We start from the raw sequence: 14,244 nt of genomic DNA, 5'->3' as shown, positions 1-14,244 counted from the left end.
GGCTACAGTAAAGCTAGAGCCCGTCCCCAGTCGCCAACCCTACACAGTTTACAGATTGAACACACACTAAGCTACACAGTTGGGAAAAATAATAACTTAATCCCTAATTTGCCTCGGTGTGGTTCTACATCTATATCCTCATTAAGATGCCTTAAACTAGGCCTAATATTGCCTATGATGAGATGAGGATGCAAAGATGCACTTTAAAAGTATTTTCAAAATTTTCAGAAAACAGGGGTCACGCTCGAGCGTAGGTTACTCCGCTCGAGCGGACATACAGACAAAGGTTTCCGCTTGAGCGTAGACTTACTCGCTCGAGCGTTCTGCAAAACAGTCAAAAGTGCTGGATAAGTGAAAATCACGCTCAATTGGGCGCTCGACACCCGCTCAAGCATGAGACACAATGTCCTGCTCGAGCGTCAATTATTCCGCTCGAGCGGACATCAAAACAGTGCAAAGTACTGGGAGCACGAATTTCACACTCGAGCGCCAGTCACCCCGCTCGAGCGTGAGTTCATAATCTGGAATTTCTAGATTTGAACTTCCAAGCTCAAACGAAGTTCAAATGCATTAAAACCAATTCCTTTTGGCCCTTTTCCCGAAAAACATTTGTAAATACATAGAATAACATGATTCAAAGCTCAATTTGCAAAATCAAGACCCAAAAGGAAGATCAATTCAACTCAATTTGAAACCAATTTTCATGAACATAAATTAAACATAACATGCATGAATTTAAACCATTTCAAAGCTCAATTTCATGCTCTAATGAGCCAATTCTTCCAAGGACAAGATGAAATCATGGACTTAAACACAATATGAACATGCATGTAACATTTTACTATGAAATCAACTCACAACTCAACAATTCAAACATGCATGCATGAATTAAGCTATAATTCAACATGCTAGACTAAATTATGACTTAGCTCCTCAATTAGACATGAACCATGCAAGGACTAGCTCGAATTCAACAATGAGAAGGTGAAATCCTTACCTAAGTCTTGAATTAGAGGTATGGAGGCTCAATGTTACAAGTTTTCTACAATATCCTCAAGATTCCAAGCAAATCCCTCAAGAACACATCAATTCTCTCACTCACTCTCTCTCTAGATCGGTTTTGTGCTCAAATGAGGCTGAGGAAAAGTTTGTCTAATTGTGTACAAGGCTCAATATGTTGAGGTAGGGGGCCACTAAGGATGGCAATATTGCAATTAAGTCTAAGTTATGCAATTTATCAATAATTAACTTAATTTAATCGTATCAAATCACATTTTAACTGAATATGCCATAAAATCATATAAATTCCAATGAACACAAATCATCAATCAGTTTCAGATTCGGCCGCCGATAAGGCCTTCAATCCGCAATTTAAACACAAAGGCATGAACAGATAATCAAACAGTCAACAGATAGACATACAATTAAACAGATATACTTAATCAATTCAGTTCCAGATTTCAATCAGTCATTCAGTTCAGTAGTTCAATCAATTCAGTTACCAATCATAATCAGTTTCAGTTTAGCAGCAATCAGTGGTTAATCGGTAAACAGTGACGAGGGTTGTTACAACAGGGGTCCTCACCATTGTTTATACCTACGAATGAACAGGGACCACACTAATATTAGCTCCAGTTACATTGCTTCTCATATTTTGGGACAAGTTGCGGTTAGTATAAAAAATAAATATTTACATATATATACATATTTGTTTGTTTATAGTGTTCACACCCAGATAATCCAACTCATATTTGATTGTCGTATGCAGAATGAACCAGATATGCCAATTAAGAATGTCATCGAAGATATAAAAAAGACCATGAACTATAGTATATCATACAAGAAGGCGTGGCATGCAAGGGCAAAGGCAATTAAAATGGTATTCAGTGATTGAGATGAATCATATAGGCAGTTGCCTAAATTTATGCATGCATTACAGACATCTAATCCTGGCACCATCGTGACATGGAAGCATAGATATACCGGGTATACAACCATTATGCCTGTCTTCCACTTTATTTTTTGGTCTTTCAAACCCGTCATCGATGGCTTTAGATATTGTAGGCCTGTTATAACTATAGATGATACATTCTTATACGGTAAATACACTGGTGTGTTGCTTGTAGCAACGATTGTCATTGCCAATGGCAAAATATTACCGCTTGCATTTGCTGTTGTCGACAGGAAGAGTTTGGAGTCTTGGTCGTTCTTCATTCAAAATATCAAGGAACATATTGTCATGGACCGACAGGGAGTGACTTTGATATCTGATCGAGCTGAGAGTAGTTTAGCTGCTGTGAGGCGGCATTGGCTGAATTCCTCGCTCCAATTTGTTGGATATCATCGGCACTGCCTTCGATATGTTTGCAGTAACTTTAACACACATTTCAAAAATAAGGAGCTCAAACAACTTCTATGAAAAGCAGGAAGTGCTGATCAACGACGAAAGTGCAATGGTTACTTAGATCAGATAGAGGCTATTAACCAAGAAGCCATCAATTGGGTCCACAAGATGAATCCTGAGGACTGGGCCCTTGCATATGACGGTGGATCACGCTGGGGGTTATTGACCAGTAATGATGCAGAGTGCTTCAACAACGTCTTGAAAGGTGCAAGGAACTTACCTATCTTAGCTATGGTTGAATTTACATTTCGACGGCTCGTCAAATATTTTGACGAGATGGGAGCCCAAGCTGAAACAAATGTACGCAATGAGTTCCAATACCCTAGAGAGATGCAAAAAACTATCGAGAAGGGTATCGCAAGGAGAAATACTTTCCAGTTGATATCGTATGACATGTTAGTTTGTAATGTGAAAAAATTGTTATTATTATGTTGTTAAGTTAATTACACCTAAAAACATGAACTTGATTAGTTTGTATCAATATTGTCTTATAGGCCCTGCCGTGTATTTGAGGTGCAAACATCTTTTCGTCGTGGACGAGGTCACAATAGACAGATTGTGCGGATGAATCAACCCACGTGCAGTTGTGGGAAATATGAGATAAGATACTATCCATGTTTTCATATGCTCGTTGTAATGTCTGAATGCGGTGACAATCTATTCCAGTACGTTGATCCAGTATATAGGCTTTCTGTATACATGAGGGTTTGGGAAACTAAATTCAATCCAATATCGCATCAAAATTATTGGGATGATCCGCAATGGACCTTAATGCCTAATGAACTTCATCTGCGAGAAGTAAAACGCGATCGTACATCTATGGCTCGTATTCCAAATGAGATGGATATATCAGACAGGCGTTTGACAGCTCGTTGCAGTGAGTGCCACCAGACAGGTCATGACAGGCAAACATCTCCGGCGCGACTTGGTCGATGAAGACTATGTAATACTTACATGTTGTAATATATCATTTTGAAATTCTTTATTTGTAATAGATCATTTAATTATGTATTTTTAAATTCTTTATTTGTAAATGGGGTCGTACATTTAAAATGTGTATTACAAAATGTGTACTTGATTCAAAAATGTGTAATACAAAATTAAAAATGTGTATAATTTATTCAAACTTGTATAATTTATTGAAAATATGTACTAGTTTTTCACTGTGTACTTGATTCGAAATGTGTCTTACAAGATTCTATACTTAATCACGTAGTTCTTCTACCATTTCAAAATTTCATATTTTTGAATAAATTTAATATCGAATGTTGCAATCATTGTTCACATTTTATAATTTAAAAAATTTACAAATTTAAAAAAAATTAACCTATTATAAATTTAAATTTTGAAAATTGGAATGCTGCAGTCATTGTTCACAATTACAAAATTTTATATGTAATTTGCAAAATTTATAATTTATTCAAACTTTTAGCATTACAAAATCAATATTTAAGTTTTGTCAAATATGCCATAAATGTAATCATTAATTTCGAATTGCTTCCGTGTAAGTGGCACATAAATTTGTCTTTTCTCAAACCCATAAGATTTACTTCATTGTATTTTAAATCGTCAAGTACAAAATCAATAATTACAGTTTTTCTGTTATTATGTTATGATTAAATGAAATTTTGATATAGATGATCTAATATTTCAGTTGTACAGGCTTCATGGCACATGTACTTGAGGAGGTTCCACTATTCAGACAGGCACATCGGGCTGACAGTATGTGGGACCGTCCGGTATGCAATAACGTTTGTTGGACTTTATGTTTACAATTATATTGCATTTTGTTGTATATTTTGTGATAATGCTATTATTTAAACTGGTCATTCTGTTGTGCAGGATGAGGCACACATTGTGTTGACATGCCGTCGGGCAGATTTTGAATTGTGGAAGCATCTGTTGGACCATAGAGTCTTGCAGTATGTATTATGTGCGGGATTCTATGGTGTGTATCGTATCGGGCACTTCGACTAGACCACGCACTCATCACTGCTCTCGTTGAGAGGTGGCGCACAGAGACTCATACATTCCATTTCCCGATCGGGGAGGCCACCGTCACGTTGCAGGACGTATCCGTCCTATATGGTCTTCGGATTGATGGCCGAGCAGTTACTGGAGTTGACCTACCTTTCGCGACGGAGCAGTGGATAGCCCTATGTGCTGTGCTATTGGGAGTAGCACCTACACCAGCAGATTTACAGACAGGTAGAGTGAGGGTGAGGTGGCTGGCCGAGCACTTTGCTCATCTTCCAGATCATGCTCCAGATGAGTTGGTACAGCAGCATACCCGAGCATATATTCTGTGGCTTATTGGAGGGGTACTTCTTCCTAATAAGTCACAGAACCTGCTCAAGCTGATATACTTGTCATTGCTGAGAGACATTGAGGAGATTGGGCAGTAAAGCTGGGTTAGCGCGGCTCTGGCATGGTTGTATAAGATGCTATGTCGAGCAGCTCAGGTGGGTACGAGGAAGATTGGAAAACCACTTGTGTTGCTACAGGTTAGTAAGAATTTTATTACATGTTTGTTCATATTATATGCCATATATTAGTATTGTAATTGTGTTCAAACTATTGCAGATTTGGGCATGGGAGAGATTGATTCGCATTGCCCCGTCTAGGTGGCAACTGGTTGGTCCTGGTGAGCTTCCTATGGGTGAGGGGGACACGCAGTAGCCCACCGGACCGCGAGGTAGCCGGTGGAGGGTTGACATGGGCCACGAGGTCGTCTCGACCCACGTAGTGGTAGTTTATAGAGACCAGCTGGACCGAATGATCGAGGGCGAGGTATGAAATTTTTTGATTGCGTTTTAGTTGTCTTCTTAATTGTATATGTTTTGAGTTCACGAGCAAAATTTAATTTATTTGTCGTCATTGTAGTTTATTTGGCAGCCTTACGCTGGGGTCCTCGGTACGCTCCCCGACTGCTGCCGACTGGGTCAGGAGATATGGATGGCGAGAGTGACACTCATTTGTTTTGACGTGGTTGAGTGGCATCTCCCCCATCGTGTCCTCCGACAGTTTGGTCGGGTGCAGTCCGTGCCGGATCTGTTCGACACTATGTGGCAGTTGCACGTCACTGATAGGCGTGGCCGAGCTGGCACTGACTGGCATCTGTTTTATATGCTGTATATACAGTTGTGGGATGCCCGCCAGGACAGTATTGTACAGGCTGACTACAGCGATGAGGTGATCCCCTCTTCCGACCCTTACATGTTGTGGTATCGGCGACATACAGACCTACTAGTCGGGAATCCGAGCCTGGATATCAGGGAGTTGGGCCTTATCTTGAGGCATTGGTGAGTATCATATTATGTGTCAGATAGTTATTAAAATCATACTTGATTTACTTTCAGTCAACTGTAGCGTAATAATACGTCTGAATGTTTGTTTAGGTGGCTGGAGCTGGGAGGTCGTTTCACTTGGCTGAGGACGCCCATTTGAGACGTGATGGACAACATGCCTTGTAGGCCGTTGCAGAGATCCGAGAGTTATTGTACCAGGCATTCCAGCTTGCCCATCAGGGAGATCGTTTGCATTACGGCCACTACGGTGTACACACTTCAGTAGCTGCTCCAGACACATCACCGCCATCTACGTCAGCACCTTCCACTTCAGCGTCTGCCACATCAGCTCCTTCGACATCAGTCACCCCACCACATACTACTCCATACATATCTGCAGATTCTCTCGACGTACTTCCTACGCAGCATACTGGCATACCTTATACGCTTGACCCTGATTGGACACCGCCCCGATACATGCATGACGTTGTTACCCCACCCACCCAGTTACCACCACCAGACAGTTCAACCGCGACCATAAGTACACATGATGCAGTTCTCACTGACATCTCCCACATTGACGCTGAGGCCCATATTGAGCCCTCCCAGAGTGCGCGGGAGAGGCCGAGGTTTTGGTCGTGGCGGACGTCGCGGCCGAGGTCAAGGTGCGGGTAGAGGCAGAGGTCGAGCTCCAGTTGCAGATCGTGATACAGTTGCACCAGATGATGGAGTTTCACATCTCACAGCAGTATCCGATCTTCCGCCATAGACAGGATTAGGGGCAACACATGTAGTAGAGGGGGGGTCACACTCACAGGCTCCACAGGATACGCATTTACGATTGAGGAAGCCAAATATTCAGAGTGTCTACCGCAGGAGACCGAGGAAGGAGGTCCACGGTCGGGGTTGTGGGACTGGGGGCAGGTTAGGGCATTAGCGGGTGTGATGTGGAGTGTATAGTTTATTTTATTTTTAGTTTTTGTAAATCAAACTTGTACAGATGATGTAAATGTGTCATACTTATTTATTCGAAAAATATAATTTTATAATTTTTTATTCTTACTTGTTTTGATGATTTCCATAAAAATGAAAAGGAAAACAGGAAAAAAAGGATAAGAATTGATAGGATTTTATTATTGAGCAAGATTGGAGGACCACTTGTGTTGTTATAGGTTAGTAAAAATTTTATACAAAAAAAATCTGGGAGAAAAATGTAAACATTGCATAATGGATAGTTGTGGGGAGAAATATGAATAAAAAGGAAACAAAATAAATATCTAAACAAACACATAATTTTGTTTTCCCTTTTCTTTCACTTTTCTGAATGATTACATTCACTGTCTTCTTTTCATGTACAAACCAATGATAACCAAACAAAATGTAAACATATATATTTGTTGTTCATCTAGCTTAAATGTATATTTCAACTATTTGTTATATGAACATGTACTTCATTAAGTATCATTATTATATTCCACATCAATAATGCATGAAATCATGAAAGTCTAGTTCAAGTAGCGTTCTTCAAAATAACAATAACGGAGAGAAAGTAAAGGTAGAATTACAAGAACTATTCGAAAACAATTGAAATATCTCCCTTCATTAATAAGTCGTGGATAAGCATTAAAAATTGCATGCATTACAGAAATGGTTTGGGTGTTCATCCAAACAATTTCATTCATTATCATCATCATCTGACATCTCAATATCAGATTCATACATAACATCCATGCTCCAGGCGTAGTACTGGTGTGCATCATCCATTAACCCATCTTTGGCACGCTCATTTGCAGTCTTCATTAGTCCGGACCTTTGCAAACGTTGGGTCATGCGATTAACCTCGTCGTGGATACGATGTAATGCCCTTTGCAACAACTGTGGAGTGTCAGTTGGCATACGCATGGCTAACCGGCGAGGAAATTTAAGATTAACTTCACGACATAGCTCAACGAGAACGTTTGCTCGAGTTTTGCGAAATTCCCACTCAACTCTCATGGTATTGACGGTGGCACGTGAGTAACGCAAATTTGGATTTATTGGGTATTCAAATTCATCTCCATCTGCAACCCAATAGCGACCCATTGCTGAATATAGATCAACCACCGTATATCTCATGATGATATCGCTCGAAATAGCTGTAAAACTTTTGTTGTGGTATGATGCGATATTTATACCATATATACACATGGTAGCTGTATGTATGAAATTATTATAAACAACTATGCATCAGAGTTGTCTCGTCAACTTTTATGACCTGAACAACTATGCATCAACTTGATAGGAGTTGTCACTTCGACTTTTATGAATTGCATAATTTATTGTTATTCCAAAACAAAAAGTAAAAACATAAAAAGAAAAATAATAAAATAAAAACCAAGCTGATCAACCGACTACACGTCTGAATTAGTCAAATTTCTCTGCCTGAAATTTTTTTTAAAAAATAAATGTGAAATTACAATTTAAAAATCTTTAAAATATTTTTAAATTTTTGGAAATATTTATTCACAAATTTGTTTTACTTTTTAGGTGTATTGACATATTTATTAATTTATTGTTATTTTGTTATGACACCCCTTCAAAATTTTAATGGATTGCATAATTCACAAGGGCACAGTAGGTATGGTACAATAATAAATTGTAGCTCGGCGCAGTGATACGTCCAACATTTGTCAATGATGCTCGCCAATGACTTGAACAGATGTAATAATTTGAATGCTTTGTTTTTTCCTTAGATGCTATGTGACTTTGTGCAGCGATGCATTTGACTTTGTGCAGCGATGCAGTGATGCATGTGACTTTGTGCAGTGATGCAGTAATGCATGTCACTTTATGCAGTGATGCAGTGATGCAGTAATGCATGTGACTTTTTGACTTTGCGACCACATGGCACATCAATACGACCACATGGCAATAGTGTTGATAAACAATTATGTAATGGACTGAAGGAGTAAAGTGTAATTTACCGAATATAAAAAGAAGCAAAAAATGCAAAGATGAGAAAATGGGATGACTGTGAAGTTCATTAAGTGAAAATAAGATAAAATATAGGTTGTTCATGAATAACATTGCTTTAAAAAAAAAGAAAATTTAAGCATTTAATTTCATTTATAATTTGTTGAAAACACCAATTTGTACTAAAATCGTCAATTCCAAGTGACTACTTACTATATTAAAAAAGTAAGCATGAAAAAATAGTTTCATATGGCGATGTGACAACTCACTGCATGTTGTTTTATTTGACAACTCACTGCTCCAATATGAAGGGATTGCATTATCATCCTCTGGCCTACAATTATGATTTTATCTGACAACCACGTCCGTGACTACATCATAGGTACACAAAGTCACGGGTACTCAGGATTGCATGAAATGAAAAGCTAAAAAATAATATCACGGGTATCACTTCTTCCATAGTGCCCCAGCATGCATTATCATCACTAGATCATCTCTAGTTAACCCTCAGTATGATGTCTATAAATAGCGACACCCCCAGTATGATGTTTGTTCAAGTCATAACAATAGTAATATACCTACAATTACTATTATTATTTGTTTGTTTATTTTATGAACAATGTCCTCAAAGAAATCCGAAAGTGTGGCTGCTATCTCCATTTACTTATGACTACAAGAGCGAAAAGTACTCAAGTCCGAAGGATTATTATGCTGGTATCCGAGCAGAATGGGCGTTCAGGGTAACGGAGTAAGAAGGATTGTTTAATGATCTACGTAACTTTGGGGCACCGGTACCTCATCGTCGTTCATTGACCATGGCTAGACGAAATGTGAGTGACTATGAAAAAGCAGTTAGCAGAATTAAGAAGGAGAACAATAGAATGTTGATGCGGAGATGTCGACATTTCATGCTTCAGCTAGCCACCGAAATGGCAGAAGCAAGCAACAGAGATTTGACAGTGATTGAGCGAAATAATGTCTTAAACAATAAAAAATATCTTTCTGACTACTACATGTCAGATGAGGAATGAGAAATCAAACACCTTTATCTTTCATATATGTTTGTATGTTGTCTCATATCTTCGTTACTGGAGTGTAAGACAATGTTGTTGTTCATCTAACGTACGGATGTATTTCAAGTATTTGTTTTATGAACCTGAAGTTTATGAAATAACTACATTTATAACTGCACATTTATTAGTTTATGACTTTCTTTATTGAATTGCAGTGAGTTAATAAATGTTCTAGATTAATGAATGGATTAATGTATGTTGAATTATGTGAATACTTAAAACACATAAAATAGAACAGGTAGCTCGGTGAAAAGCTTCCCTTAACTGGGGCTCGTGAAATAGGGATCCTGTACGTAAAGAATTTCAATCTCCATCGGGAAAGAAGAAAGAGTTGCCTTCCAATTTCTGGAAGTCCAGTCAAAATAATGACTTTGGTAAGGAATGGGGGGTTGACAGATAACTAAACTTGGGGGGCTGGACAAACAAGCTCAAAACCAAGTAGTTGGTCCAGTTGGGGAACTAAATTTAAAACCCAATTGGTTTTACTTGATTTGCTTGTCAAAATCACTATTTACAATTAATTATACACAAACAGATTTACCTCAACACCAATTTGATATATGTGAGATTCTCAATTCAGAAAGTCACATGGCAACAGTGAATTCACTGATTTACCTTACAGTGAGCATGCCCTTATTTTGTCGGTATATGCAGATGGATTGTCAAGTCATGTGACTTGGTGCATAGGCTTTGGTTTTCTCGATTTTTTGCTCGATTTTTTTTATTACAGTGACAACTCATTTGTTATTAATATATGTGAGATTCTCAATTCAGAAAGTCACATGGCAACAGTGAATTCACTGATTTACCTTACAGTGAGCATGCCCTTATTTTGTCGGTATATGCAGATGGATTGTCAAGTCATGTGACTTGGTGCATAGGCTTTGGTTTTCTCGATTTTTTGCTCGATTTTTTTATTACAGTGACAACTCATATGTTATTAATATATGTGGGATTCTCAATTCAGAAAGTCACATGGCAACAGTGAATTCACTGATTTACCTTACAGTGAGCATGCCCTTATTTTGTCGGTATATGCAGATGGATTGTCAAGTCATGTGACTTGGTGCATAGGCTTTGATTTTCTCGATTTTTTGCTCGATTTTTTTATTACAGTGACAACTCATTTGTTATTAATATATGTGGGATTCTCAATTCAGAAAGTCACATGGCAACAGTGAATTCACTGATTTACCTTACAGTGAGCATGCCCTTATTTTGTCGGTATATGCAGATGGATTGTCAAGTCATGTGACTTGGTGCATAAGGTTTGGTTTTCTCAATTTTTTGCTCGATTTTTTTATTACAGTAACAACTCATTTGTTATTAATATATGTGGGATTCTCAATTCAGAAAGTCATATGGCAACAGTGAATTCACTGATTTACCTTACAGTGAGCATGCCCTTATTTTGTCGGTATATGCAGATGGATTGTCAAGTCATGTGACTTGGTGCATAGGCTTTGGTTTTCTTGATTTTTTGCTCAATTTTTTTATTACAATGACAACTCATTTGTTATTAATATATGTGGGATTCTCAATTCAGAAAGTCACATGGCAACAGTGAATTCACTGATTTACCTTACAGTGAGCATGCCCTTATTTTGTCGGTATATGCAGATAGATTGTCAAGTCATGTGACTTGGTGCATAGGCTTTGGTTTTCTCAATTTTTTGCTCAATTTTTTTATTACAGTGACAACTCATTTGTTATTAATATATGTGAGATTCTCAATTCAGAAAGTCACATGGCAACAGTGAATTCACTGATTTACCTTACAGTGAGCATGCCCTTATTTTGTCGGTATATGCAGATGGATTTTCAAGTCATGTGACTTGGTGCATAGGTTTTGGTTTTCTCGATTTTTTGCTCGATTTTTTTATTACAGTGACAACTCATTTGTTATTAATATATGTGGGATTCTCAATTCAGAAAGTCACATGGCAACAGTAAATTTACTGATTTACCTTACAGTGAGCATGCCCTTACTTTGTCTGTATATGCAGATGGATTTTCAAGTCACGTGACTTGGTATACAATATTTCCTTTTCTCTGTTTTTTCATTCTAGTGACAACTCATACCTTGTTCGTATATATGGGATTGTCATGCAGGGCCATCTTTCTAAAGCTGTATATAACCAACTCTATAAATGACTAAAGGTGAAGACACAACCTTACAACTCATTTCGCCCTACGAAATTATCATTCATTTGTTTTAAAAAATTAGTATGGCTACATGGTTCATGGGAGGGAGTGGGAATCGCAGAGGTGGTAGGAACTTGCAAAGGGGTGACAGTTCACGACGAGGAGAAAGAAGGGGAAGTGGCGATGCTGAAGATGAAACACCATTTACTTTGTTAGATGCCTCTTGTGCTTATCATGATAGGTTTGGGAAGTGACATTTTGTCATGCCCAAGTACTATCGAGATCCATGTGGTTTGGTGGAGGAACCATCCGATAATCAAACAGGATATGGTTTAGCAAACGCTAGACTTCTGAAGTGGCCCGCACTATTTATAGAGCGAGTCCAAATGGAAAGATTATGTCAGAAAAATCGATTGAAGTGCCAAAAGCACGTTCTGTTGAGATTCAAAAGGAAGATCCTAATAATGTTGATCGACTATGTGAAAGACTACAACGTGAGATTTCTCAAATGCGCCGTAGGTTATCCCACGATATGCAACTATACATAGTTAAGAAGGATGCCCAGAAGAAGAAAACAGAACCAAATGATGCGGCTATCAAGGGTATCATGGAGGATCCTGAGCTTGTCTCTGACGCTGAGCTTTCGGATTATTCAGACTCTGAGCCACCTACCGATTTAAGCGTGAATTAGGTGTTAATGTCTACATTTCGGCAATATTAGGTTATGCATTAATATGTAATGTCTGTGTTAGAGTAAGTGTTTCCGTAATGAGTTTGTCAGATTGTCTGGCTAATATTTGTCTATCTAACTGTTATGTTTATCTATGTATTGTGTGTTCAGTTCATGGTGTCCACAATGTATTGTTATCCGAGACTTATGTCTGTACTACCTATGTATTTTTGTGGGAGACTTATGTGTTTTTCCTCAAGGTTTTATGAATTACATTATCACCTTTTAACCCAAAACAAAGACAACAGGAAAAAAAAAATTATTTAAATGAAAACGGTTTTAGTAAAGCCAAAACAAATTTCTGAATAACACATTCTAACCCAAAACAAAGACAAGAGAAAAAAATAAAAAATAAAAAACTTTACATGAAAATGGCTTTAGTAAAGAGAAAAGAAATTTATGAATTACATTATCACCTTCTAACCCAAAACAAAGACAACAGAAAAAAAAAATTATTTAAATGAAAACGGCTTTAGTAAAGCCAAAACAAATTTCTGAATGACACATTCTAACCCAAAACAAAGATAAGAGAAAAAAATATAAAATAAAAAACTTTACATGAAAACAGTTTTAGTAAAGCGAAAAGAAATTTACGAATTACATTATCACCTTCTAACCCAAAACAAAGACAATAGAAAAAAAAAAATATCTACATGAAAACGGCTTTAGTAAAGCCAAAATAAATTTCTGAATAACACATTCTAACCCAAAACAAAGACAAGAGAAAAAAATAAAAAATAAAAAACTTCACATGAAAACAGTTTTAGTAAAGCAAAAAGAAATTTATGAATTACATTATCACCTTCTAACCCAAAACAAATACAAAAGAAAAAATATATATATTTAAATGAAAACGGCTTTATTAAAGTCCAAACAAATTACTGAATAACACCTTCTAACCCAAAACAAAGAAAAAATAAAATAAAAAAAAATTTACATCAAAACAACTTTACTAAAGCTCAAAAAATTTATGAATTACATTATTACCTTCTAACCCAAAAACAAACACAAGAAAAAACAAAATAAATTTACTTTAGTCAAGCAAAAAAAAAAAATACTGAATTACACATTCTAACCCAAAATAAAGACAAAAGAAAAGAAAAAAAAATAACATGAGAACGGTTTTAGTAAAACAATTTTAACCCAAAAAATTATTCTGAAATACATTATCACCAAAACAATGACAACAGAAACAAAAAAAAAAAATCAAAAAAAAATTGCCAAAAAACGTGGTTCAGAATCGCGTTTTCAGAAGAAAAAAAAATTAGGTTAAAAGCGTAGTTCATAACCACGAGTTCAGAAGAAAAAATTTTGGCCAAAAAGCGTGGTTCGAAACAGCGAGTTTAGAAGAAATTTTTTTTCTCATAAAAGCGTGGTTTAAAACAGCGAATTCAAAAGAAAAAAAATAATTAAAAGCGTCTTTTGTAACCGCGATTTCCTAATCAAAAGTACAATTTGTAATCACGATTTTAAGACTTTCCAAATCTCACGCGAGACAGGCGCATATATGTTGAAATCGTGATTGTGAATCATGATTTAATCTATTTTAAAAATTCTTTCAAAACTTAATTTAAAAATTAATTTAATATTTTAACTTAGAGAAATGCCCCAAGTTCGGGTTCAAGAAAAGAGAGATAGCCATAAAAAGCAGAG

This window comes from Camellia sinensis, chromosome 6 (assembly GCF_055761805.1).
Source record: "Camellia sinensis isolate YWXY chromosome 6, ASM5576180v1, whole genome shotgun sequence".
Taxonomy (NCBI): Eukaryota; Viridiplantae; Streptophyta; class Magnoliopsida; order Ericales; family Theaceae; genus Camellia; species Camellia sinensis.
The sequence above is the reverse complement of the archived record's forward strand: the minus strand, read 5'-3'. Positions refer to the sequence as shown.